The sequence below is a fragment of the Macaca mulatta genome, chromosome 1 (genome assembly GCF_049350105.2).
Source record: "Macaca mulatta isolate MMU2019108-1 chromosome 1, T2T-MMU8v2.0, whole genome shotgun sequence".
In the NCBI taxonomy this organism is placed as follows: Eukaryota; Metazoa; Chordata; class Mammalia; order Primates; family Cercopithecidae; genus Macaca; species Macaca mulatta.
In genome coordinates this window covers 120,174,043-120,200,772 of record NC_133406.1, presented here as the reverse complement: position 1 = coordinate 120,200,772, position 26,730 = coordinate 120,174,043, and the positions used below count along the sequence as shown (strand labels likewise).

The 26,730-nt window shown below is 42.7% G+C and overlaps 1 protein-coding gene and 1 long non-coding RNA gene across 2 annotated transcripts in view; one reads left to right on the top strand and one right to left on the bottom strand.

Moving 5' to 3' along the window:
* Positions 1-12,159, bottom strand: part of NOTCH2 (notch receptor 2) — a 189,632-nt gene extending 177,473 nt beyond the window's left edge. The window contains exon 1 of the mRNA XM_015147334.3: positions 11,845-12,159. The gene's annotated coding sequence lies outside the window, so the exon portion shown is untranslated. The remainder of the gene's footprint in view (positions 1-11,844) is intronic.
* Positions 1-26,730, top strand: part of LOC144331827 (uncharacterized) — a 57,357-nt gene that overhangs the window by 18,725 nt on the left and 11,902 nt on the right. The window lies entirely within an intron of this gene.

The following is a 26,730-nucleotide window of genomic DNA, read 5'->3' as shown; positions in this document are numbered from 1 at the left end:
TGGCCTCCAACTCCATCCATGTCCCTGCAAAAGACATGATCTTATTCCTTTTTATGGCTGCGTAGTATTCCATGGTGTATATGTACATTTTGTTTATCCAGTCTGTCATTGATGGAAATTTAGGTTGATTCCGTGTCTTTGCTATTGTGAATAGTGCTGCAATGAACATAAACATGCATGTATCTTTATAATATAATGATTTCTATTCCTTTGGGTATATACTCAATAGTTGGATTACTGGGTCAAATGTTTTTTCTGCCTCTAGCTCTTTGAGGAATTGCCACACTGTCTTCCACAGTGGTTGAACTAATTTACGCTCCCACCAACAGCGTAAAAGCATTCCTTTTTCTCCACAACCTCGCCAGCATCTGTTGTTTTTTGACTTTTTAGTAATAGCCATACTGACTGGCATGAGATGGTATCTCATTGTGGTTTTGATTTGCATTTCTCTAATGATCAGTGATGTAGAGCTTTTTATCATATGTTTTTGGTCACATGTTTGACTTCTTTTGAGAAGTGTCTGTTCATGTCCTTTGCCCATCTTTTAATGGGGTAGTTTTTTCTTGTAAATTTGTTTAAGTTCCTTGTAAACTCTGAATATTAGACCTTTGTCAGATGAATAGATTGCAAAAATTTTCTTTCATTCTGTAAATTGTCTGTTCACTCTGATGATAGTTTCATTTGCTGTGCAGAAGCTCATTAGTTTAATTAGATCCCATTTGTCAATTTTTGCTTTTATTGCAATTGCTTTTTCCTTTTTGGCCATGAAGGCCTTTTTTGTTGTTTTTTCTTTTTTGCTCGCCCATTGAAACCTATATTGGTCATGCTAGCTTATGTTTTTCCTGTAAATAGACCTTAGACTATGTGGAGACAGGAGAAGGAAGAGCTCTGGGACTACTCTTTGGTACATCATTTTCCTTTAGAGAATAAATACTTCTTATTGTGCTTTCCTTTTCATGTTTTTCTTTTACTTCTCCTTAACCCATCCCATTTCGCGCAAATGAAGATTACAATTAATATGAAAGACTCTCAAATTTTTATCAAGTTCTTGCCAGAGGTATTCCAACCACTTCAATTTTACCAGCCCTAATTAGGTGAAGCTATTTAGCATAAATCATAGTTGCAATTCAACCTCAGGCTTATGAACTGGCTGGGACTAAAAAAGAGAAGGAGCCTTTTGTCTCTGATTCACTGGCTCAACTCTGGCGCTGGCTTATGTTGGACTGCCTCCAGCCCCAATGACTATGTCTGCAGCCTTATATTACAGTTCTTTCAGAACCTTTTTTTCAATCCATATCCTTTCTTTGATTTTTAACACTACAAACTCTTTCTTCTGTGTGAATAAACTCTTTTTCTATGGCTCTCATGACTCTACATTGGATTTCTTTGTTGTCTCATTCTCCTCTCTCTCCTCCTTAACCAAGGGCCTCATCCTAGACCTTCTTCTCTCGCCCTCACATGCTCTCAGATGCTCTCATCCTCTCCTATGGAATCAGTTATTACCTAGAGAGACTCATGCCCTCAACTCTCCTGAGTGTGAGACACATAATTTCAACTGCTTTCTCAACATTTTCATTTAAGTATTTCATAAGCATCACAAACTCAACTCAATGTTATTTTTCTGCATTCCATATCAGGACAACGCCATCTGCTTAAACATTCAAGATAAACACTTGGGATCATTTTTGACTCCTCATTTCCCTTCATTCCCCCACCTTCAACTGGTTGCGACTCACCATTCCACCACTGCTGTGTTTATTTCTCCAGTCATTCTCATTTTCTCCATCTCCACTGCCTTGCCTCAGGCCCTCATTAGTTTTCACCTGGACCATTCTCAGTTCTCTGAACCCTCGGACCAGCAACGCCCCACGCAGACTCTGAGTTGCAGTCCCACTCCTCCCTGGAGCTACCTCTCCTCGTCACTGCATTGTCCTTGCTCTCTGACAGGCACATCCAATCATCCTTACTCTTGAATACTGACCTTCAAAACTCTTCTTTCTCTAACTCTTTGTTATAGAATCAAAACTCCTTTCTCAGCATGAATTGCCAGGCCTTTTCACACACAGCCCCTGACTAGCTCGTAGCCTCTTCTTCTAGTTTAACAATAACAACAACAGCAAACCACCACATCCCACAGTCCATCCTCTCAGGTATCCTCAAATTTCCCAAACCTGCCAACCTTTCTACCACTTCTTAGGCCCCTGTACCTTTGAGCATTCTATTCTGGTGACCAGCTATGAACCAACCCCTGCCCTTCCCTGATGTTCCTCTATTTGGTATACATGCTTCAGCTTCCAAGGAAACTCTTCCAAGCACAGTTCACTGCTCCTTCTGTTGCATTCCCATAGCATGATGTAAGGGCCTCTATGGACGGTTCATTCAAAGGAGTTCGTCTGAGCCAGGCACTGAGCTAGATTCTAGGGGTACAAAGGTAAAGATGGCCCTTACAAAGATGGCTCTTAAGGGGTTTATCTTCAATTAGTAGAGAATGACATAAGTGTAAATGGCAAGTACGTTTATGTATTTTAAAACAATCGGCTGGGCATGGTGGCTCATGCCTGTAATCCCAGCACTTTGGGAGGCCGAGGCGAGTGGATCACGAGGTTGGAGATTGAGACCATCCTGGATAACATGGTGAAACCCCTTCTCTACTAAAAATACAAAAAAATTAGCTGGGCGTGGTGGTGGGCGCCTGTAGTCCCAGCTACTTGGGAGGCTGAGGCAGGAGAATGGCGTGAACCCGGGAAGTGGAGCTTGCAGTTAGCCAAGATCACACCACTGCACTCCAGCCTGGGCGACAGAGCAAGATGTCATAAAACAAAATAAAATAAAATTAAATTAAATTAAATTAAAATAGTTACAAAGCACTATAGGTGCTGTAGGAGAAATATGGGCAGGACAAATAAACGAAGAAAGGAGTGGTTAATTCTCCCTGTGGGGTTGGAGGTGGAAGGAGAGAAACCTAAGGAAATCTATTACAAGAGAGATAACCCTCCTAGAGGGTAATGAGAGGAGGTCATTCCAGGCAGAGAACAGCATAGCAAAGACCTGGAAGGATGAAAGAGCCTGATATATTTAGGGAAAAGCAATTGGTTCTGTATGGCTAGATCCTGAGCATGAGCATAGACCCAGTTAGACAGGAGGCTGGAGAACAAGGGGAAAGCTTTACCTTATAGGCAGCAAGGAGCCACTGCAGGGTTTTACACAAGGATAGATACATTACAATTTGCATTTTCAGAAAGATCATTCTAGCAACAGTGTACAGAGTACAATAAAATATTGAAGGGTCGTCTACATGTAAGTAACTACATGTGTACTTACTGGATTTGATGTCAAGTATTGTGGCTCTCTAATTTCTATCCTCCCAGCGCCTAATACATTTTTTCATCAAACAATAAGAGAGAGGATCTTCAGCCTGACCAACATGATGAAATCCCGTCTCTACTAAAAATACAAAAAAATTAGCTGGCCGTGGTGGCAGTATTCCTGTAGTCCCAGCCACTGAGGAAGCTGAGGCGAGAGAATTGCTTGAACCCAGGAGGCAGAGACTGCAGTGAGCCAAGATTGCGCCACTATACTCCAGCCTGGGCAACAGAGTGAGACTCTGTCTCAAAAGAGAGAGAGAGAGAGAGGATCCATGATGTTGGTGCTGGAACACAGGGGAATGTAGCTCTAGGCCAGGCTGTGCCAGCTTGGTGAAGCATTGGCAAGTCACTCTGTGCTTTTGTTTCTTCATCTATAAAATGGTGGCCTACACGAGATCATCTTTCAGTTCTCTTTTGCTCTAACGTTCTGTAATTGTATAAGGGAGGTTCCTTTTTCTTTCTTTCTTTCTTTTTTTTTTTTTTTTTTTGTTTGCAGTCAATATTTGGTAATGCAAATAAAAGTTTACAGAGGTGGATGTCAAGAGGTAAGTGCACTGGGAAGCACAGGTCGGCCAAAAGGTTACATGAGCCATTTCCTGAAGAGTGGGCAATGACTCTGGTTCAATTATTCACACGGTAAAAGGATGCATTTCTCCTGTTGTGGGAGTACAGAATTGTCTCCTCAAACGTTGACTCCTTTTTAAAGGAAGTAAACAGAACTTGGACTAGTCTTCTTCTTATTATAAGCCTTTAAGTTTTCAAATACATTTTGAAAACATTAGAAGCCTGAGAGATACCCAGCAGTTTTGTCCACCTTAAGTTAGTTCTCTATTTATTAATTCAGCACAGTACACAGAGCTCTACCAGGTTCTCCATGTCCCTTTCATAACTTTTGCCTATCTTCGACTTAGTAAAATATGTTGTGACATTTCTGCTTCATCAGCTGGCCTGATCACCAGAATTTAAAATTCAAGATCTCCAGCAACAGAGCCAATATCTATTGACCACCTCCACAAAAAAACACAGGTTTATTTTAGCCTCCATGCTATTCGATCTTTATCTTGATGATGCTATAGCCCTCAACTTTCTTGATGAAAATCTCTTTTTGCTGATATAATATTACTATCTTTTACCCAGAAGTTTGTTTTCTTAAAGAACAAGTTTTCTCAATGTACTTCATTACCATGAACTGTCTGCATTGATATTGAAATGGAAATATTTAAATTTAATTTGTTAGAGATTTTGTGTTCAACTTTGAAAATTTAATGATGTATTAACCTTTTCCTAAGAAATACTATTTACTGTCTAGTATCAAGCTCAATGATATCAATCTAATTTTGTAATATAATATCTATATTCATAAAACCAAAGAAAATTCTCACTTTGACCACATTTTCTTAATAAGCTATGTCCCTGGGTTTCTTTTTACAGTAAAACATAGCTGCTAAATTTATACCAGGGCATAACTTTCCAGAGTGACTTGTAAACCAGCCACAGTAATTTCAAGATATTTCAACTGAATTTAACCTCCTCTAAAATGTTTAGAGGAGGAAAAGAGACTGTTTATTATTATAATTTGGAGAACAGAAAGAGAAAGATAGTGGTGACCCCACCCACCTCTTATTCTCTCACAGACGTTGTCATGCTCCAGGTGGGGTGGGTGATGATGCCAGTAATCCCCTGGGCTTTGACTTAGCTGAGCGTGGACTCAGTTCTCAGTTGCTTGGCTTGTTCTTGAAGAGTAAGCTGACAGGGTAGATTTGGTTCTCAGCATATCATCTAAACATCTAAACAAGATGTGCAGGGTGTAGTTCCACCTCCAGTGAGGGGCTCAGCCTTCTTACAGAGCACTTTTCTCCACTCTCAGCCTCCTGTGCTTGAGAAACAGCAGCAACTGGGCCTGGCTGGGCAAGCTCTCTGAGGCTGCTATACAAAAAGCATGTATTCTAATAGACTCATTAACCCCCAAACGTATTCAGAGCATCTAATTTTCATGTGTTGAACTACACATGAAATATATTTGGGGATATAAGATTAATATTTCTTAGGAATCAAGAGTCTCCTTGCTAGTTAACTTTAACACAATAAAAAGTTGTTGTTTTTTTTTTTTTTAGAGACGGAGTCTTGCTCTGTCGCCAGACTGGAGTGCAGTGCCCGGATCTGGGGTCACTGCAACCTCTGCCTCCTGGGTTCAAGTGATTCTCCTGCCTCAACCTCCCAAGTAGCTGGGACTACAGGCGCCCGCCACCATGCCCAGCTCATTTTTTTTTTTTGTATATTTCATAGAGACGGGGTTTCACCGGGTTGGCCAGGATGGGCTCGATCTCCTGACCTCGTGATCTGCCCACCTTGGCCTCCCAAAGTGCTGGGATAGCAAATTTTAAGCCAAACACACTATCTGAGATTTACAAAAAGCATAATTTTAGCTCCTCTTTTGTTTCATGAAGTCTAAATAATATTCTCTAGAAGAATTCCCAATATGCAGGCTGATATTTACTGTTGCTTTCTTTATCTTCAAAGAGAGATGATGCCAAAAAAATTGTTTGTAAATATCATGCAAGAAATAATAATGGAAAAGAGAAATGTTGTCACTCCAAACAATTTTTCCCCATCCCACAGAAGTTGGAGAAAATAGCATGAAAAAAGTCACTGAAAGGCTAAAATATCACAAATTAATAAATAATAAGTCTGAGTGCTTTCCCATTCACTTATTTTGCCTGTTCCCCTCCCCGCCGCCCCCGCAAAGTATCAATTGTGAAAAGCTAACCTCATATCAAGCCTGGGAGAAAGAAGAGGGAATTGTGTACTGACTTAAGAAAAGTGGCAGATAAAAATAAAACATGCCTTTTGTTACGTAGGAAGATTTTAATGTATATAAATAAATTTTATGCTTTTATTGAACATTAATTACATTGGTATACCTTGTTGCTTTTGCATACTGACAACTGATACCTGTTAAAAACAAGTTCTTGAGTGAATGGCCCTCCACCATTTATTCTCACAGAAGTAGCTCTACTTCACTTATTTTGGTTCTCAAAAGGCTACTATCCAAACAACTACCTCTTGTGAAAAAGAGAGCAGAAGAAGATGAATTGTTTTTAAAACTAAGCTTGTCACTTTTAGAAACAAACTTAACAAATTTCAGTGTGTAGTAGGTAATCATTCAATAAATGAGTGCCAAACATGTAAACAGGTCTAAATGTTGTCATGATAAACCATTTACTTGGAAGATGCATATGGAGATAACTAAGTCTGTAGTTAGCATGAAACATGTTAAGAAAGATTAACATAAATGACAAGTGAGGCCTCCAGAGTCAGATGGTCTGAGTGTGAATCTTACTGTCATTCACTAGCTGTGAGATCTTGGGCAATATATGTGCCTCAATTTCCTCATCTGTAAAATGGAAACAATAATTCATAGAGTTTTGTAAGATTTGGATGAATTAATACCTGTACAATGATTAGAAAAGTAAAAGTACCTGGCATACAGTAAGCACTTAATAAATGTTAAGATTTAATTACATGGATTGATTCTGCTTTAAAATTCTTTGTAGCAATGAAATGCCCTAAATTTTTCATGGTGTATGGGACTGAGACTGAAATAATACAAACTACAGTTCCGGAAACTTTTTAAAGTGGCTCCTAAAATTACCTTGTCAGCCAGGCACGGTGGCTCACGCCTATAATCCCAGCACTTTGGGAGGCTGAGGCAGGTGGATCACCTTAGGTCAGGAGTTCGAGACCAGCCTGACCAATATGGTGAAACCCCATCTCTAGTAAAAATACAAAAATTAGCTGGGCATGGTGGTGGGCACCTGTAGTCTCAGCTACTTGGGAGGCTGAGACAGGAGAATTGCTTGAACCCAGGAGGCAGAGATTGCAGTGAGCCAAGATTGCACCACTGCACTCCAGCCTGGGGGCCAGAATGAGACCCCCCCTTAAAAAAATAAAATAAAATAAAATAAAATTATCTGTCTTCTGGAATACTTATAATTTACATTAATGCAGACATTGAAATATTTTCAGCCAGAACCTATACCTGTAACCATATAGCCAAAATTACATTTGTTTAAAAGTGAATTTTCATTTTTGCTCCTCCTCTTTTTCATTCTCCTGTTCCCCCCTCCACCTTTTCTACTGGTGTAACATTTTTTTCAATTAATATAATTTTGACTTCCAGTTATAGTAAAGACACTTGACTGGATACCATACAAGAGGCAACTATACATAACTATATAGTTATATGCTATATATAACTATATATGTGTGTGTGTGTATGTGTTTGCATGTGCATGTATGTATATATTCTAGATTAAATAGGCTATAGAAATCTTAGTATTACATACAGCATTGTTACTAGGGAAAACACATTCCACAATGGCAAATAATTGCATGTTCATTTTTATTCTTCTCAGTAAGACAAGGGCCTGGGGTTACTGATTAGACCAGCTTTGTCTTTAATACCCTTCTAGTAATGAAGAGGAATACTCTTGCCTGAGAGAACAGGGTGGTCTTTCAGGCCTACTTAAGCTGGGTGAGATGGAGCACACACCCCAACCAGGAGGTGTGGAGGTTCACTGCCAGGACGCCCTTATGAGTTAGGTGGTTTACCAAGTGTCATGTCTTAAAGGGTTATGAGTGGGATCATCTCTCCAGATTAGCTGCTGCACTGACTGACCTTAAATCACTCTTGCCATGATTTAAGATCCTTATACTCCACTGTGGCTTCCCCACTGTGATTTATGGTTTGCCAGTATAAAGTAGTAATCCGAAGTAGTAACAGATCATGTCCTTTCCCCTATTTGCAGCCACTCCTATGGAGTGATTTGAAATACACTTATTTTAGGTGATTGTCAAGCCCAGCAATACAGACACACTAATGCTTTTAGGATTGAAAATCAAAAGCCCTCCCCTGCAAAATGTCCTAACTGTGTATCCAGGAATTACTTAAAACATAAAATAATTAATTTGCTTATCAAATATAAACACCACCAGGTTCAAGATAGAAAATAAACACAGATTTCAGGTAAATTATAAGTATTGTATCAGCCAGGGCCTGCTGTCCCCAACCTGACCTCATTGCCCAAGCTGATGTCTGCCTCTTGCAGATGGCCTTGCCCAATCCCCGTGCCAGTGAGAACCATACTTTGTTCCAATCCAATTCTTTCTCCAGAAGAGAGAAGAGAAATCAGGAAATAGTTTATTATTTCAATTCCCAGCACCTAGCCCAATGTCTGGCACAGTGCCTAGAATATGAAAAGCATTCAGTAAATATTGATTGAATTAACAAATATGCTGTCACCAGGCTGACCCCCCACCGCCTGCCTCATCATAGCCAGTATCCAGAGTGACCTGGGATGGATTTAGCCTCCTGAGTCTTCCCATATGCATTAATCTTCTGTTTCCCTATCTGCCCCTCACATGTGTGGCTGACTATCCTCCCTGGCCCTTCTGATCTGGAGAGTCATCTGCCCTGGTTCTCCCTCTAAAACCCCTCGGAGTACTACAGTGGAGTCTGCAACACCAGTTAATGGGCCGGGGGTGAGAAATGCCAAGGGAGCCAGACCTTCTTACTTAGGTCCTATAATTCTTTTTTTTTTTTTTTTTTTGAGATGGAGTCTCACTCTGTCACCCCAGGCTGGAGTGAAGTGGCATCGAATCTCAGCTCACTGCAACCTCTGCCTCCCAGGTTCAAGTGATTCTCCTGGCTCAGCCTCCCGAGTAGCTGGGACTACAGGCACATGCCACCACACCCGGCTAATGTTTGTATTTTTTATAGATACAATTTTGTATTATTTACAGAGACGGGGTTTCATCACATTGGTCAGGCTGGTCTTGAACTGCCGACCTTAGGTGATCCACCCACCTTGGCCTCCTAAGGCATTGGAATTACAGGCATGAGCCACTGCGCTTGGCCCCTATAATTCTTTTTCCCTAAGCCAAGGTCTTTTTCAAGGGTCTCTTATGTTGCCTAGGAACCGCATCACTAACAACTCTGAGTCCTAATATTGGCAATCCCTGCTTCCCAAAGCTGTGCACTGCTCCCTGGTCTGTTCTTTGAATACTATTGCCAGAATAGTATCGTCTCCATATTATGACTCAAGTTTTACTCTTTTTGTCATAAGGCATTTTACTCTCATGTGTTGCGCAGTTATAATCCAAGTATGAAATCCAATTAACATAATTTTATCATAGATGTGTTAGAAGCTACAAGGACTTGGTCTGTTTCTTTCTTAGTTTTCAGTTAGCCAATCTTTCCTGAAAGAAATTGAAGCCACCCTCCTCTTAGAAAAAAATCCTTCTTTCATTTTATTTTCATGGGCTGCTTCTAATAGTACATTGAATTCTGCCTTCCATATTTCTAATCAGCCTTCACAATTTCTTCGTTTTCTATCCCTTTCTCTCTGTTCCTATTTCTGCCATATCAACTAAGGCTTTCCTTAGATCTTGCTTTACCTATAGCAATGCCGCCTACTTGGTCTTCTTACTTACTACACCGGTTTATATTGGCTCTGGTCCTTATTATCTACGGGAGCTGAGGCAGGTTGCTTTCACTCTAATCCTCGGTTTCCTCATCTGTAAAATGGTCATATTAGAGTATGGACCTTGTAAGGGTGGTATAAATGTAAGCAAATATCTTTGGTTCTCCTGGGCTATACATCCAAATGTGATCATGTTAATTAAAAATCTTAACAGTTCTCATCCTTCCCCAAATATTTATGAGAAACTCATGAAATGGATTAACTCAATAAATACTGAGCACTCTGTGTGAGTCAGTGATGTGGGCTCTGGGGGCACAACGATAAACAGACAGGCCTGGACACTGCTTTCTTGGCATTTGCGTTCTAGGATAGGAAAAACGATGATTAAAAAAGAAGAAACAGAAACCAAAATTACAAAACACGAGATGATGATAAGTGCCATGGAAAGAAAGTTGAGGTAGGCAGAGGGTGAGGAGGCACAGGGGTTGTTCAGTTTTTTTATAGGGTTGTCAGGGAGGGCCTCATTGAGTAGGTGTTTTTGTACAAAGACATTTGGGTGTCATCAGTGGACAGATCTTACCTGTGTTCTTAAGCCAGTGCCGTCATCATGTGTATTGTTATAGTTAGCTTAGCCAGACACCAAGATGCTGGCACTGACAGTGCCACTGTGGGCTAGAAGTCCACAAACTGTGTCAGTGTGGAGCCCTGCACAGCTACCCTAGCCAATAATGCTTTTGAAAAACAGGAAGTAAGAGAATTGACTTTTTCAGCATTAATGCTCAAGATAAAGTGTTATTACTGAATTAACTGAAATCAACTACTATTTCCTTAATGCAACTTGGATAAAAACCTTTCTCTGCAATCACAGCTGGCACTGTGGTGCTGGTTTTATGGGAAATTGAGGGCTGTGATAGCCCCTGTGATGTCTGTCAGCATCCTCTTTCAAAGTGGGAAAAGAAATCTCTCTTCCTTAATATTACACTGAGTTACCATTTACTGGGTGATAGGACCTAGAGCATCAAAGAGTTTCATGGCTCCATGACTCAGAGGCCCTTCTTTGTTTTCTTTTGGGAAGACACATGCAAGGAAGCTGGGTTAGGCCCTTCCCTGTGACAGCCAGACTTACCGTGACCTTCCAGGTCTAAAGCCCAGTCTCACCATTACAAACTCCTTCCTCAACCAACTGTGCTCTCTTCAGGGGCCCCACCATTCCTGCCAGCACTGCCTACCTCTGGAACTCTCTCCAGATATGCCCATGAATGCTGAAAACCCTACTGAGGCAAATATTTCCATTTTGCCCCCAGCAAACTTCTCAGGCCCCTTATAAATCAATGGATGCCAATCATTGCTTAAAGGGAAGAGACATTGTCTTATTCTGCATCACAACCATATCTGTCTGAATTCCGACCCAGCTGGGACATTGTATTGCACAAGAAATAGAAAAATAATTCATGAAGTTCCTGGCATACTTCTTCTGTTTAGTAGGTATTCAAAAAGTGGTAACTATTGTAATTATTTAGGTAGTAGTTTAATGGGCAATTGTAAACATATTGTTTACAATTTTTGTTTTTTCAAAATGTTTCACAAAATCATGTGTTATATAATAAGAAGCAAATTCTTTCAAAACACACACATACACACACACACACACACACCAAACTCTTGACACATAGCTGTTTTCTTCCCCTCCTTTTCATCTAAACTTCTCAGAAAAGTGTCTTGCACTCACTATTTCCACTTCCTCAACTTGCTTCTATCTAGCTTCTGCCCCGATCATTCCTCTAAAAATTGCTCTCCCTGAAGCCACCAGCTGCTTCTGAATGTTCTTCCCTCGGGAGTATGTTGGTGGGTCCGGGAAGGGAAGGCACCCTCAGGTAAATAATAACCCAGAATAGAGTGGATCGAGTAGAAGGGAGAGGACAAGGATACAAGAGGTGAGGCAATGTCATCCAAGTTGAAAGAATGGCGCAGAACCAAAGTTGGATCCAAACACTCACCTTCTCCAAGAGCCAGGCATTCCAGTTAGAAGTCTGTTCACCTGAGCAGAAGAGAGAGTCCAGAACAAGCCAATTCCAAACACGTAATAAACCGAAAAACCAAAGTAGTCCCAGAAGGAAGAGTGCAAGGAGTTGGAAGGCCAAGAGGAATTCCAAATTCAGCAACTAACAGCTGCACTTGGCTGGGCTTTCCTGGGAATATGTGATGAAATGTACAGACCTACAATGTTATCTCTTTCAGAAATGAGAGATGGGCTCCCAGGGCACTCCTGTACTGGATATGTCAACACAGTGCCTGCCACACCCAACTTCCTCTTTGAGATGAAAGTGCCCCACCCACAGCCCCCTGCTTTGAAAAGCAGAGGTAGGTTGTTCTTTACCCAGGGATGGCTCCTGATTGGACCAGTGATTGGTTCTTGACATTAGGGGCTGCCTTTCCAAAAACCAGGGCTTGAATGGAAAAGATAAGTTTCCTCAATCAGATTCTCTGCTTCTGGGATTTGAATTGGGAAACATGGATAGAAAGAAGCAGTTAGCCATGGGAGTTGAAGCTGAAAGGATGGCATACAATGGAGCGGGGTCATGGAGGATTATAGCAAACCAAAACTATGAGGAAGCAGAACAATGTGATAAGAAGGCAGAATTTATGAATAAGCAGCAATTCTGAGGTAGAGAAAATACATGAAAAGTAAACAGAATTTGTTAGTTGGAATAAGACAGCAAGAAGCAAACCTGCAGAGTCGTAAGAAATGAGAAGTGGTGCACCATTGTCATTAAGATCCTATCAACTGGCTCAACTAAAAGCCAGTTTCAGACCACCCAGGTTTACTAAGATTCCTGTGCTCTTCATCGGATCTACCCCAGTTTTCTGGGTTTCCATGCTGGTATTTCTTGGGCTCCTACTATGAGCTAGGCACAATTCTAGGTGTTTGGGATCTATGGGTGAATGAAACAGGAACACACTTAAACCCCTCATAACGTGCAGCAGGGTCTCTGTTTCAAAAGGCCAAGTTAAAATAACTGCTCTTGCCTTCACCATTTCCCATGGTCCAGCTGGTGTCATTATGGTGTCATTATGAGTCTACACCCGCTTTGGCATGCAGTTCATATATATCACCCTGCACTGCTAGGGTGGGTAACTGGAGAATCAGGAAAAGAGGAAAAAAAAAAAAAACAGAAGTTGGGAGATGGGGCATGAAGGAAGTCAGATGATGTATGATAATGGCAGCAAAGTGGCTGAATGCCCAGGCTTTAGATTAACTTGGGTTCAGATTTTGGCTCTATTACTTATTCATTGTGTGACTTTTTTGGCAGGTCAGTTTTCTAGGCTGTGAACTAGAGATAAAATGGCATTCTCCTCAATGCATTTTTTGAGAATTAAGTGAGAAAATACATGCAGAGCATTTAGCGTAGTACTTGGCCCATAGTAAATGCTTGATAAATGGTAACTATTTTTGCTGATGATATTGTTATCAGCAATCCTCTTGTTTTCCCATTAGCTGGGTAGAATGAATGGGCTGGGGGGAATCAGATGGCATCCTATACTCAAACCTCTCTGAAGGCTGCTGCCAGCCATAACATGGTAGGCTCATTCAAGCTCCTTCTAGTTGGTACATTCCTTCCCGGGTACTGTCTAACTGAAGGAGTATCAATAATACCAAGAAGAGGGCCGGGCGTGGTGGCTCACGCCTGTAATCCCAACACTTTGGGAGGCCGAGACAGGTGGATCACGAGGTCAGGAGATCAAGACCATCCTGGCTAGCACAGTGAAACTCCGTCTCTACTAAAAATACAAAAAATTAGCCAGGCGTGGTGGCAGGCACCTGTAGTCCCAGCTACTCAGGAGGCTGAGGCAGGAGAATGGCGTGAACCCGGGAGGCGGAGCTTGCAGTGAGCCAAGATCACGCCACTGCACTCCAGCCCAGGCCAAAGTGCAAGACTCTATCTCAAAAATAAATAAAATAATAATAATAATAATAATAATACCAAGAAGAGGTGTAAAAAAAACCAGTAAGGATAAAAACTGTTGTATGCAAAAAAGCAGTTCTGGAGGGCAGGAAATAATAATTCGTGAAAGCAAAGTGTGCAGCAGTGATATTAGCCAGAGCAGTCAGTTGTGTGAGGGAGGCAAAAAAGCACATGTGTTTCTTAAGCACTACTTTTGTCACCTGTCTAGGGGTGGTGGATATGTGGATGTAGACCTGATAGGCCCAAACTGAGGCATAGCTGAGGGCTGTGTTTGGACAGCAGTGCTTTAAGAGATCATGAAAGTAGAAGCCCTCTTTTACCCATCAGGGTATAAATGACTGGCGTGAGTGGAGGAGCAACACAGGGAGGGAAGAGGGCAGAGTCAGGGAAGAGGTCAAGAGGGGTAGGCAGACCTCTCAGTGACTTGGGAGGCTGAGGTGGGAGGATCACCTGAGTCCATGAGTTTGAGTTCAGCCTGGGCAACATAGCAAGACCCTATCTCTAAAACAATCAATCAATCAATCAATCCAGGAAGCATTGGCAGACAACAAATAGAAGTCCCAAAACTAGAGTTTCAGATGTGAGTGTGGATCAGAAAGAGTCACTGCTGCTCTTGAGGAATCCTGAGTTATCTTTGCTTTGGGTCCAGGTGCTTTTGTGGTAGTGTACCAGACCGTGTCACCTCAGGGAGGGCTAGTGGCTGCACTGAGGCTGCATTCTGGCCTTGCCAGCAGGGATGAGTACTACCTTACTCCTATAAAGACCTTCGAGGCATTTAACATCAATCCAAATTGCCCCCAAGAGGCCTTGTGTCAGGATTAAGACCATGCATAAATGTCTGAAATACATCATTTGAGCAGAATAATTGTGAAATACTCAAGCCATGGTCTTCCAGAGCGAGTCTCTCTGTTACCCCTTGTACTCAGGCTTTCAAGATAGAGCATCTCTCTGGTCTGTGATTCTGAGTGCTGGGCACACAGCTGATGGAGCACCCAAGCACAGATAAGGTGAGCTGCCCTGCATAGCATGAGCTGAGCTTTCAGGCTATGGCAGACTGAGGTCCCTATCGTACATTGGACTCTCTAGGGCTTGAAAATATGCTTGACCTCAGTCCTTTCCCCTTTCCAAGCAGGGATAATGAAGTGTGGCATAAAGCTTCTCTGGGTCAGGGTTGCCCACTCCACAGTATTGGCAGCACCAGTCTCAACAGTGTGATGCTGAACCAAGCTAGGTTGCAGCTGTGTAGAGCTGGCATGCAGGAGCAGAGGACACACTGTGCCGCTGAGTTGCTTGCATTCATTTTTATTTCTTAGTAACTTTTTTACCTGTATGGCTTTATAGGAGCTACTTTATCACTCCATGTTTCCGTTTCCTCATCTGCAAAACAGCAATCATAATAATAGCATATACCTCATAGGGTCATCATGAGTATTAAATTAGTTAATACAGGCAAGCCCTTTCAACGGGGCCTGGCACATCGTCAGTGCTTGCTCGTGTTGTCCTGGAGCAGAGGTGCAGCGAGTCTTGACTTGCCAAACATAGTGTCAACCTCAGCACATCAGGCAAACTTCCTTCTCTATTTTAGGAGGTCATTACTAGTGCAGTTGCACAGAAAAAGACAAAATGGTGTTAGACATCTCTTGAAATGTCTAGGTAACCTCAGTGACAAGGGTGTCTCTCACTCCAGAATCACAGATAACTGGCTACACTGAACTTGGTTCAGAAATGTCACACATTTCTGTGCTATTTTGAAGGTGCTAATGTTTCAGGTAACTCAGAACTGCTGGGACTAGAGTATCATGTGACGCATAGCTGGTCAGGTTGTATGTGGATGTTTCAGGGTATATTAGGATGTTTTCCAAGAAGAGCAAAAAGCATCCCCTAGAAAGTCCTGCAGGACTTTCAAACTGTTGTATGCAAAAAAGCAGTTCTGGAGGGCAGGAAATAATAATTCGTGAAAGCAAAGTGTATAGCAGTGATATTAGCCAGAGCAGTCAGTTGTGTCAGGGAGGCAAAAAAGCACATGTGTTTCTTAAGCACTACTTTTGTCACCTGTCTAGGGGTGGTGGATATGTGGATGTAGACCTGATAGGCCCAAACTGAGGCATAGCTGAGGGCTGCGGTTGGAAAGCAGTGCTTTGAGAGACCATGAAAGTAGAAGCCCTCATGCTGCTGCCAGAGGTCAAGAGGCATTGTGTTCTCTGTAAACTCTTTGTCATCCAAATGCAACAATGGAAGGCAGACAAGGTTCTAGGCACTCAGAAGATCTAATTTTATGGTCCTTCTGAGCTGGCCCAGGAGAATGAGGGAAGCAGACAGTATTAGGATCCCAGTAATCTTAGCAGAGGCCCAGTCATCTGCTTTTCTTCCTCACAAAGTGCTCCACTGCCTTATTGGGAGAGATAGGGCCCCAGTGGATTTCAAGGCCTATGAATTCCTACCAAGTCTTAAGTTATGGGTGCTGTGGTGGCCACAGGGATGCCAGATAAAATTCAGAACACCAGTTAAATTTGAATTTCCAATAAATGATGAATAATGTCTTGATATAAATATATCCCAAATATTGTGTAGCATATACTTATACCAAATATGTATTTGTTATCTGAAGTTCAAGTTTAACTGGGTATCCTGTATTTTCACCTTCTAAGTCTGGTAACCCTCACTGAGGGGTATAGTCAGGGAAGGCTGATGGATGGTGCAACCTCCAACTAAACAAAAATAATAGAATCGCTACAGGATTCTGGTGCCCTCACATCAGAGGTGACTCTCCTTGCAGGACTTTCGAGGGGATGCTTTTTGCTCTTCTCCATGATACTGGCTTATTCGGTTCAGCTCTCTGAGAGTGAGGCAGGTCTGGATACTTACCCACTCTAATGCTGTAGTTGGCTACTCTACAGATTTCAAGGACTCTTGCTGATCAGTCAGAGCTGTGAGAAAGTCCCAGTGGTGCCCACACAGTGTGGCCTTCCAGACTATAGCCAGGCCACTGTCCAGAAGACATGAGAAGTCCCATTTACATAAGTATCCTCTTGCCCCTGGTTATAAGCCTTGTATCTCCATAAACTACTGGAGCTGGGACAAAAAATAACATGGCAACTGAGAAGGCTCACCTGAAGACAGAGAGCTTGCTCTGGTAACAGGCAGTGCAAGACTTGGCAAGTCTGACCAGCAACCTGTGATCTCAAAGGCAGCAGCCCTGTTGTCAGACATTTGCTACATCTACAGAACAGATACAGCAGCCTCCAGCTGAGACCACAACTCATTTCCCTTATGGAGGCTGAGTTTCAGAGAATCAGCTGGAGATACAGTCCTGTGGATTGAGGGCCAGTGCCCAACCTCACTGACTGTAGGTGGGAGTGGGTAGTAACCAAGAGTAAGGATGTGGTGTAAGGCTGGATTTCCTAAGCTGAGAGAACAGTCCAGAACCTCAGAGAAGTGTACATAGGTAGAGTCTGAAAGCCAGGTCACTAAGACTCAGAAACAAAGATCTACCCAGGCAGGTAAAAAAGTCAAGGCAGTCTTGAGAAACAATGTTCAGAGAGTGAACCAGCAACAGGTTGATGTGTCCGAAGTCAGTGTGTGACTAGCCACCGTGTTTTTTTTATTATTATTATTCCTGGGTTGTGGGTGGGGAATAGGCTGGTTACAGATGCTTCCCTGAGGTTAGAGATGCTTTCAGGGAGCAGACCTAACTCTCACCACCAAGGAACATTTCTGAGGTCTGCTCTTCAACTACCCTGTCATCCCTGACTCTGTTAGACCCTCCCTTTCGTTGTCACTCTGCACACTTGGCTTCTGAGACTGTGCTCTTCAGGTCTCCCCCTAGCTGCTCCTTCTCTGTCTTCTTCAAGGACTCTTCTTCTTCCTGCTCCTTAAGTGTTCATATTCCTTAGGGTCCTGCCCTTGGCCCACTGCTCTTCTCTTTTCTTTCTATCTTTGGTTCCTGGATGTTCTCATTTGCCATCATGGGTCTAACTGAGACTACAACCGGCTAAAATGTCCATTGCACAGATTAAACACTTGCATCTTTTTTGCAACTTCCTAGCTGTGAGACCTAGGCCAAATTATATCATCTTTTAAGCTTCCCTCCTTTTTTTTGAGACGGAATCTCGCTCTGTCGCCCAGGCTGGAGTGCCGTGGCACAGTCTTGGCTCACTGCAAGCCCTGCCTTCTAGGTTCACACCATTCTCCTGCCTCAGCCTCCCAAGTAGCTGGGACTACTGGCGCCCGCCACCACGCCTGGCTAATTTTTTGTATTTTTAGTAGAGACGGGGTTTCACTGTGTTAGCCAGGATGGTCTCCATCTCCTGACCTTGTGATCCGCCCGCCTCGGCCTCCCAAAGTGCTGGGATTACAGATGTGAGCCATCATGCCTGGCCCTAAGCTTCCCTCTTTTAAACTCATCAGCCAAATGAGTATAAATAACATCTACTATATATATATATACCCAGCTTATATGGTTACATGAAAATTAAATAATAAAACATATGCAAATTGCATGAACATTCTTAGCACAGTGCCTGACACATAGTAAATACTCAATAAATGCAACCCTAATAGTGATTATTATTATTTACATGGTCTTGCAACTCAGAGCTTTGTTTCCAGCTTAGTACTCTCTCAGGAGCCACACTCGTATATCCAGCTGTCCACTGTATATTTCTACACAGATGTTCCAAAGACATCTTATATTCGTTGCGTCAAAAATGAAACTTGTTTTGTCTCCTTCTAAACCTTCTTTTCTTCTCTCTTCTGTACCTCGCTTGTTGATGCTATCATTTATCAGTCACCCGACCTGGAATCTTAGAAATTATTTTTCATTTCTGTCTTTTCCTTGGCATTGCCACCCAATTCTACTCCTTATCAAATTAACCATTAGAATCTGACAATTTTACTTCTTTGACTTTTTCACTTTTTATTCGCTCCCCATTTCTTGATAAAAACATCTTTAAAAAGCAATGATTCAAGGCTAAGTCCCTGGCTCTTAGGAAGTTAGTGACTTTGATGGCAAAAACAGACTCTTATAGCAGATTATCGTATTGTTTAAAATATTTGCTGCCCCTGCCTATGGGGCCTATGGAAGGAATTTGGCCACGGACTTGCATTGGCCAATGGAATGCAAACATATGTGATATATGCTGAGCAGAAACTATAAGAGCCATCATGTGGTTTCATCTTTCTCATTTCCCTTGCTATGATGCAACCATATCCCAAATAGGGCCAGCTCCTTCAGTCTAGATTAAGAATGCAAAAGACATGAAGTAGATCAGTGGCCAATTTGTGGTGTATATGTAACATCAACAAATACAAATCTATTTTGTTATTAGGATATGGAGATTATCCATTACTGTATCACAACCCAGATAAAACTGACAGATACAACTCCTTTGAGGATTATAAACAGTCTTTGAAGCTAATGCATGATGATATGAAAATCAGTGAGTCTTGATGATGTGACACACAGTATTTTCTAACAAAGTAAGAAAGCTCAGTGTGCTGCCAGGCATCACAGATGCGCCACACATGCATCGGGTACCAAGGGTGTTCTGTTGGTCAAAGTTCTGTTTGACAAAATAAAACTTTTATCATTTTGAAAATGTCAGTAGCTATAGGAGTTTTCAAAAGGGGCCAACAAAATTAAACTTTAAAAATCTCTTTGGTGTGTACATAACACACAAAACAAGAGCTGACTGCACTGAAAGATACCAGGGATTCATAGAGTTGCATGCTGAAAGGAAATGGCATTGCTGTGAGTTTATTTATGACCTACTTCAACATGTTGGAAGAAATGTCAGCAATTTGGAGGTTGGTAACATAATTTAACAGCAAAACAGCTTCAATTTTCTAACTCTACCACAAGCCCCAAATCAGCCTGACCATTTCTAGGGCACACATCTGTTTTGCTTGGTAACAATAGCAGCAGCGACAATAAGTAATGACAAATGATCGCATATAAGGAACCATGTTAATGTATCACTAGATATTAAACAGGGCATTACTTTACTGGTATATGTGTCCAATTTGAATGAACAAATTGGTATATGTGTCAAATTTGGATCCATCAGGGCACTTCAAAACTTAACTAATCTTGACTCAACTCTAAATACTCAGTTTTAAAGTAGTTTCTAGACTTCAACATATTGACATTTTGGGCCAGATAATCCTTTTTTGAGGAACTCTTTCTGTGTAGGAAGTTTAGCAGTATCCCTGGCCTGACCCCTCAGATGCCAGTAGCACCCCACAGTTGTGACAACCAAAAATGTCTCCAGACATTGCCAAATGTCCCCTGGGTGACTTCGTGCTGTACAGCAATGAATCTAGTGGGAAGAAATTAGAAACCAGTACATACTACATAGAAAATATTTTTGAGTAGACAGGACTTTTGACTTATCTAATTAAGTTAGCCGATCACTTTGCTTGTAATTCATACCAACCCTTCCCCAATTCTTAGTAATAGCTACGGATTGAGTGCCGATTGTGGACAGTAAACATAATTTGCATACTCAATATAGCGTGGAGATTAAGCACTCCGCTCTGTAGCCTGGGTTGCAATCCTGGTTCTGCCATCTGCTTGCTGTATAACCTGGGGTATGTTTCTTTACCTCTCTTCCGTTGTTTCTTTAACTGTACAATGAAATAATGATAGCATGCATGAAATCACTCAGACATGTTGTGAGAATTCAATGAACATAAGGTGCTTAGAACTGAGCTTAGAGTATGGATAACAGGGAATAGATGTTTGTTGGTATTCTTAAACCTTACAACCGTTCACGTTAGGCAGCATTATCTGCATTTCATACATGTGGAAGCAAATATTCAGGGAAATCGAGTCCCAAATACACAACTGCTAAATCATTTGGTTAACAAGAAGAGGAATCAGATTCAAACTCTAAAACTGCTGTGTTTCTCACAACACGGCAGGCTTGGGTGGAAAACAGGTTAAACCTGGGAGAAAGAGTCCTCTTTTAGGGATAAAAATTGGGATTGTTCAGTTGGTTTGGGGTGTTTGCATGGGGTAGCGCAAAGCCCCCGTGAACATGACTTTTACTACTAACTAGCTGTGTGAATTTGGCAAGCATCTTGAACATCCTGGGGCTGTTTACTCATCTGCAAAATGGACACAAAAAACACCTGCTCTGCGATCTTCACGGGTGGTGGTCAGAGTCATGTGAAAAGATGCAGGCAGTAGAGCGCTGTAAAACTCTAAAGTGCTCAGCAAATATAAGGTAGGCCGGGTGCTGTGGCTCACACCTGCAATCCCAGCACTTTGTGAAGCCGAGGCAGGCAGATCACTTGGGGTCAGGAGTTCCAGATCAGCCAGGCCAACATGGTAAAACCCTATTTCCACTAAAAATAAAAAAATTAGCCAGATGTGGTGGTGCATGCCTGTAATCCCTACTCAGGAGGCTGAGGCAGGAGAATGGCTTGAACCCAGGAGGCAGAGGTTGCAGTGAGCAGAGTTTGCACCACTGCACTCCAGCCTGGGCGACAGAGTGAAACTCCATCTCAAAAAAAAAAAAAAAAAGTAAGGTGGAAATATAAGGCTGGGCTGTTGGGTAGTGATGTCTAAGATCTTTCAATCTCTTGGTCATGTCTTGTTTCTCCTGCAAAAGCATGTTTTTCTGGGGCCCCATGTTGCCATCCCGGCCTCAGGGGCAGCTGGCCTTGCTGGGGAGGCATCATGTGCAAGCAGGCAGGGATGAGGGCTTCTCCCCTGGTTCCAGGGTGGGCAGACTGGGAGGTAACCCCAACAGGGATGTGGCAGCTGCTGCTTATCTGTAGTTAGTCAACGGCCCAGACAGATGAGGTGTCCGTGGTGACCTTCCTGCCTCAGTGAGTGTGGGAACTCGGGGCTTCCCAGGGCGAAGGAGTGGGAACATAAACAAAATGGGTCCTGCCGGAGCTCGGGCATCACATCCTCCCTCGGCCCTGCCCGAACCTCGGAGGAGGCGCCCAGGAGGTCATCCAGGCACCTCTGCCCAGGGCCGTGCAGGGGAGACGGCCAGGGCTCCAGGATCGGCCTCGGTCACTGTCAGCGCCCCGCATGATTCTCACTCCCCCAAAGGTGGGTGCTTCCTGCCAAAAGTCCCACCACCGGCACCCTTTGTTGTCAGAGGGCAGAGTCAGAAATATGTCATCCTGGTGGAAACTCTCCCTCCCTCTTACCTTGGCAGGTTTATCCCTGGATTCCGTGGACTGCTGCAGGGGTTCGTCTCCTGGAGAGAGCAGGGCCCCTGCATCTCTTTCTGACAAAAGATGGCAGACATAAACAAGAGGAAGTTTTAAAGAAAGAGAAATGGCTAATTCTCAGCAAACTTTCATATGTCTTCGGAAGGCTTGGCATCCACGGCTCCTTCAGGATGAACACCTGTGTCTGCTATGCTTTGCATCAAGTGACTTCTCCACGCCTTTCTTGTGTCTTTTTTCCTCAGCTCCTTTCCATTGCCTCCTTTATGTTTTCTCACTGCCTAGCTCTTCCCAATAGCACCACCCCGAGTGGTTCTAGGGCAAAATAGTAAAGCATTCTATGTTTGTTTTCATGACTTCCCACCCTTTTTTCAGTCTCATTCCTTTCCATCGTTATGGTGGCCAGCAGCTGCTCTGCACTTGAGAAACATGCCAGACACTGCTGCTAGGGAGACATCAGCCGGCAAGCAAGGGAAAGCTGCAGACTTCTCAGTGCTGACGTCCTAGCTGGGAAGACGAATATTGGACAACTATTCTCTAAAGGAGGCATTCAGAGTGCTGTGAGTGCCTGTCAGTAGATGCAGACAGGGGCTCATGGAGAGCCTTCTGGAAGAAGAGATGTTTGGGTTGAGCCTGGAAGCGTGAGTGTTGCTTGGGTGAAGTGTTGGGAAGAGAGGTGAAGACAGAGAAGAAGACAGGGGAGAAGGAACACATTCTATGTGAAGGTGCTGAGGGAAGATAGAACATTTGAGGAACCAAAAATGAATGGTACAGCTGCCTGTGGTACATAGCCTGGGCCTCACCCTCCCCCCTGAGCACTTGACAATGCACATAAGGTCCCTAAACACTTCTGCCTACTCACCCACCATAAAACCTGTCATGTCTGCTCTGCCTTTAAGGCTCTGTTTTTTCGCCTTCCATAATTGCAATCTCAACTGATAGTTTCCTAAGACAGATTTGGGGTCTGGAAACAGACTTTTAGCTGAATTCTACTACTTCACTGTGCGACCTTGAGGAAGTGACTTAGCTTCCCTGAACTAAGGTATGTCATCAGTAATATGGGCTAATAACTGTGCTAATAGTAGCATTTCATGATTGTTTACAGTGTCAGCTTCCAGTGCTAAGCACTTTTGCCTTTTATTGTATGATTCTCACAAACCTCATAAGGTAGGTAATGCTTTTATCCCTTCCTCCCTTCTCAAAGGATTCTTAGGAAGCCAGGTGTGACACTAATTATAGATGTACTTTGTAACCATTAAGGGTTAATGCAAAAAACGAAATATTAGCATGATGTTCAATAATATTACCATGATGTTCAACAAGTACATATTTAATGAATAACTGCATTTGTTGAATGCCATGACAGTTGTGGGCTGTAATTAAATGAGTCTCAAAATCTTTTTTTTTTTTTTTGAGACAGAGTCTCGCTCTGTCCCCCAGGCTGGAGTGCAGTGGCGCGATCTTGGCTCACTGCAAGCTCCGCCTCCTGGGTTCATGCCATTCTCCGGCCTCAGCCTCCTGAGTAGCTGGGACTACAGGTGCCTGCCACCGCGCCCCGCTAATTTTTTGTATTTTTAGTAGAGACAGGGTTTCACCGTGGTTTCGATCTCCTGACTTTGTGATCCGCCCGCCTCGGCCTCCCAAAGTGCTAGGATTACAGGCGTGAGCCACCGTGCCCGGTCTCAAAATCTTTTGTGTCTGTCTCCTGAACAAACCAAACAAAAAGCAACAGAAGGAATGAAAAACATTGTCATCACCAATTTGCTAATTGTATGCCATGCCAGACCACAGAAGAGAGAATTCCACAGATGTGACCCTGAGCCTCCAAAGTTTACAGTCTGATGACCACCACTACCTGGAATGCAGATACAGATAACAGAGTGAAAGCTCAGTATCAGTTGATGAAGAGACACTGGGTTGTATCAAGCTCATTTCCTACCAAGGGTAAGGATCTTTCAGGAGACCAAGTGAGCAGGAAAAAATTCATAAACTTGTATTAAAATTCAAGGTGGGGGCTGAAGCCAGAAGGTTCTAAGTCTGTTGGTATTCTCCTTAGTACGTGTCTCTTTGCTTTCTATCAGTTTATCACAGCGTTTTTTTCACCTAACCCCAATTCTGGGGAATTATTTATACATGATATATGCACTGTCATAATAACGACATGTTCTTAAATTGTCAATTTCTGAAACCGCATATGTGTATCACAAACTAATATGAATGTGTGTGTGTGCATACATGCATATTTATGTGTGTGTGTGACAGGCTTCCTACACTTACACTCCCCTACTTGAAGAGAAGTGGTGCCGGCTCCCCCTGAAATCAGCCAGTGTGGGAGGAGTACTGACACCAAAAACAAAGGAAATGAAATAGGATAACTGTGGTTTGAGGCTCACAGATCAGATGAGAGGCAATGAATGAGAAAGTCAATGAGCTGAAAATGACAAGTACAGGCACCTCCTAGGGATCATGCCTCTAACAAATGACTGTATTGAACATTTGTTTAAACTCCTGTAAAGTACTTTGAAGTTTAACATCCTTTCCCTCCCTCACAATATTAAGTAGTATAGCTTGGAGGTTGAAAGCAGATTCTGGATTCAAATCCAGATTCTGTCAGATTCTGCCACTTACCAGCTAAATGACGTTGGACAAGTCACAATATCCCTAAACCCTTATTTCTTTACTTGTAATGTGGGGAGTACAATCTGCCCCATGAAGCTCTTAAAAGGATAAAGAAAAATAAAATGTGACAAACGTTTTGCATTCAATGTATAGCAAATGACTACTTGATGGTGTTTTATAGGTGACAAAATAGATGCCCAGAGAAGTTAACCTCCTCTCTTGGGTCCCCCCGAGTGTTAACAGCAGTGCAGGGAAGCAGTCAAGCATCCTGTCTCTGGCCCATGGTTCTTTTATCCATGTGGAGCACCAGTCCCACACAGAAATCGTGTTTAGGCTACAAGTGATTTTTCATATATATCTTCTTTAATTTGCATCTGTCTGCCAAATCCACATATTAGCAAGCTCAAAACTCCAATGGAAAGGTGTATATAGGATCTTCTGGAAAATTAGATCTGGGATGATCCCAGGAGACCCAAAGAACTATGTGTGAGAAAAAACACAATACCCTGTCACACCCCCTTCAATTGTGGGCAAGTAGATTATTTACTTTGTGGGTTGATGTAACACAATTTTTAATCCCATGTTGGCTACGCTCTGCCACTTCCCCCACCATTAGTGGGTGTGTGCTCAGGCAGTGTAAACTCAGGAAGGTAATGCAAAACCAGGAAAGTAAATCTGATTCTTATACCTCTCACCCCGCATCAGCCTACTTCTGTCTTTTTACTTCATTCTCTTCAGCTTTAAAAAACCAGAGGTAAATGTATTTTCAGTTGTCTTTGGCACAGCCCTATTTTGGAAATCATAGACAGCCAGCTGGACCAGGAGTCAGGAAGCCAGAGGCTTTCATCTGGGTCTGACATTGGTTAACTGTGGGCCTTCAGGAAAGTTAGATCAGTCCTCCAGGCTTTTGTTCCTTTTCTGTAAAAGGAAAAGAAGACTACAGTATTTATGAAGTGCTCACTGTGCACCATGTGACTTCCATTTTGTTACTTTATTTAATCCGTAAGAGAAAGAACTCTACTAGCTAGGAATATAGATCTGTACCAGGCAAATTTTAAAATGCAGGAGCAGGCCGGGCGCGGTGGTTCACGCCTGTAATCTCAGCACTTTGGGAGGCCGAGGTAGGCGGATCACGAGGTCAGGAAATCAAGACCACCCTGGCTAACACATTGAAACCCCGTCTCTACTAAAAATACAAAAAATTAGCCGGGCGTGGTGGCAGGCGCCTGTAGTCCCAGCTGCTCGGGAGGCTGAGGCAGGAGAATGGCGTGAACCCAGGAGGCAGAGTTTGCAGTGAGCTGAGATCGTGCCACTGCACACCAGCCTGGGTGACAGAGCGAGACTCTGTCTCGGAAAAACAAAAAAAAATGCAGGAGCAGAGAGGCCAAGTTGCCCAAGGCCACAGAGGTGGCAAAGAGGAAGCTGAGGTGGAATTTGAACCTAGGACCATCTGATTCCAAATTTTTATGCTTAAATGAGTTATCCAGTACAATCTATAATTTTCTTTTCTGTTCTAATATTATGCTGTTATGTGAGCACCATTAATCAATATTTAGTTGGCTTAGTTTATTACAGTGAGTCATTCTTCCATGCCTTGGGTTCTTACTCTATATAGGCAGAAGCTCTGAGTAAACTTACTACATTCCTTATTTAGTCAGCTAATACATTAATTGTACACTCTCATATTGTAAGTAGTAGTTTTATTGCCATTAGTGAAAATTAGTGAGCCACCAGGTGTGGTGGCTTACACCTGTAATCCCAGAACTTTGCAAGGCTGAGACAGGAGGATCACTTGAGCCAAGAGTTCGAGACCATCCTGGGCAACATGGTAAGACCCCATCCCTACAAAAAAATGTGGTGGTGGACGCTTGTAGTCCCAGCTACTTGGGAGGCTGAGGTGGGAGAATCACTTGAGCCCAGCAGACTGAGGTTGCAGTGAGCCGAGATCCATGCCACTGCACTCTGGCCTGAGTGACAGTGCCAGACCCTGCCTTAAAATATATATACACACACACACACACACACATACATACATACCTACATACATACATAAAGTAATGCTGCCTTCATCTGATATGCTTCTTCCAATAAGAAAAAAACTTTTCTTGGAAA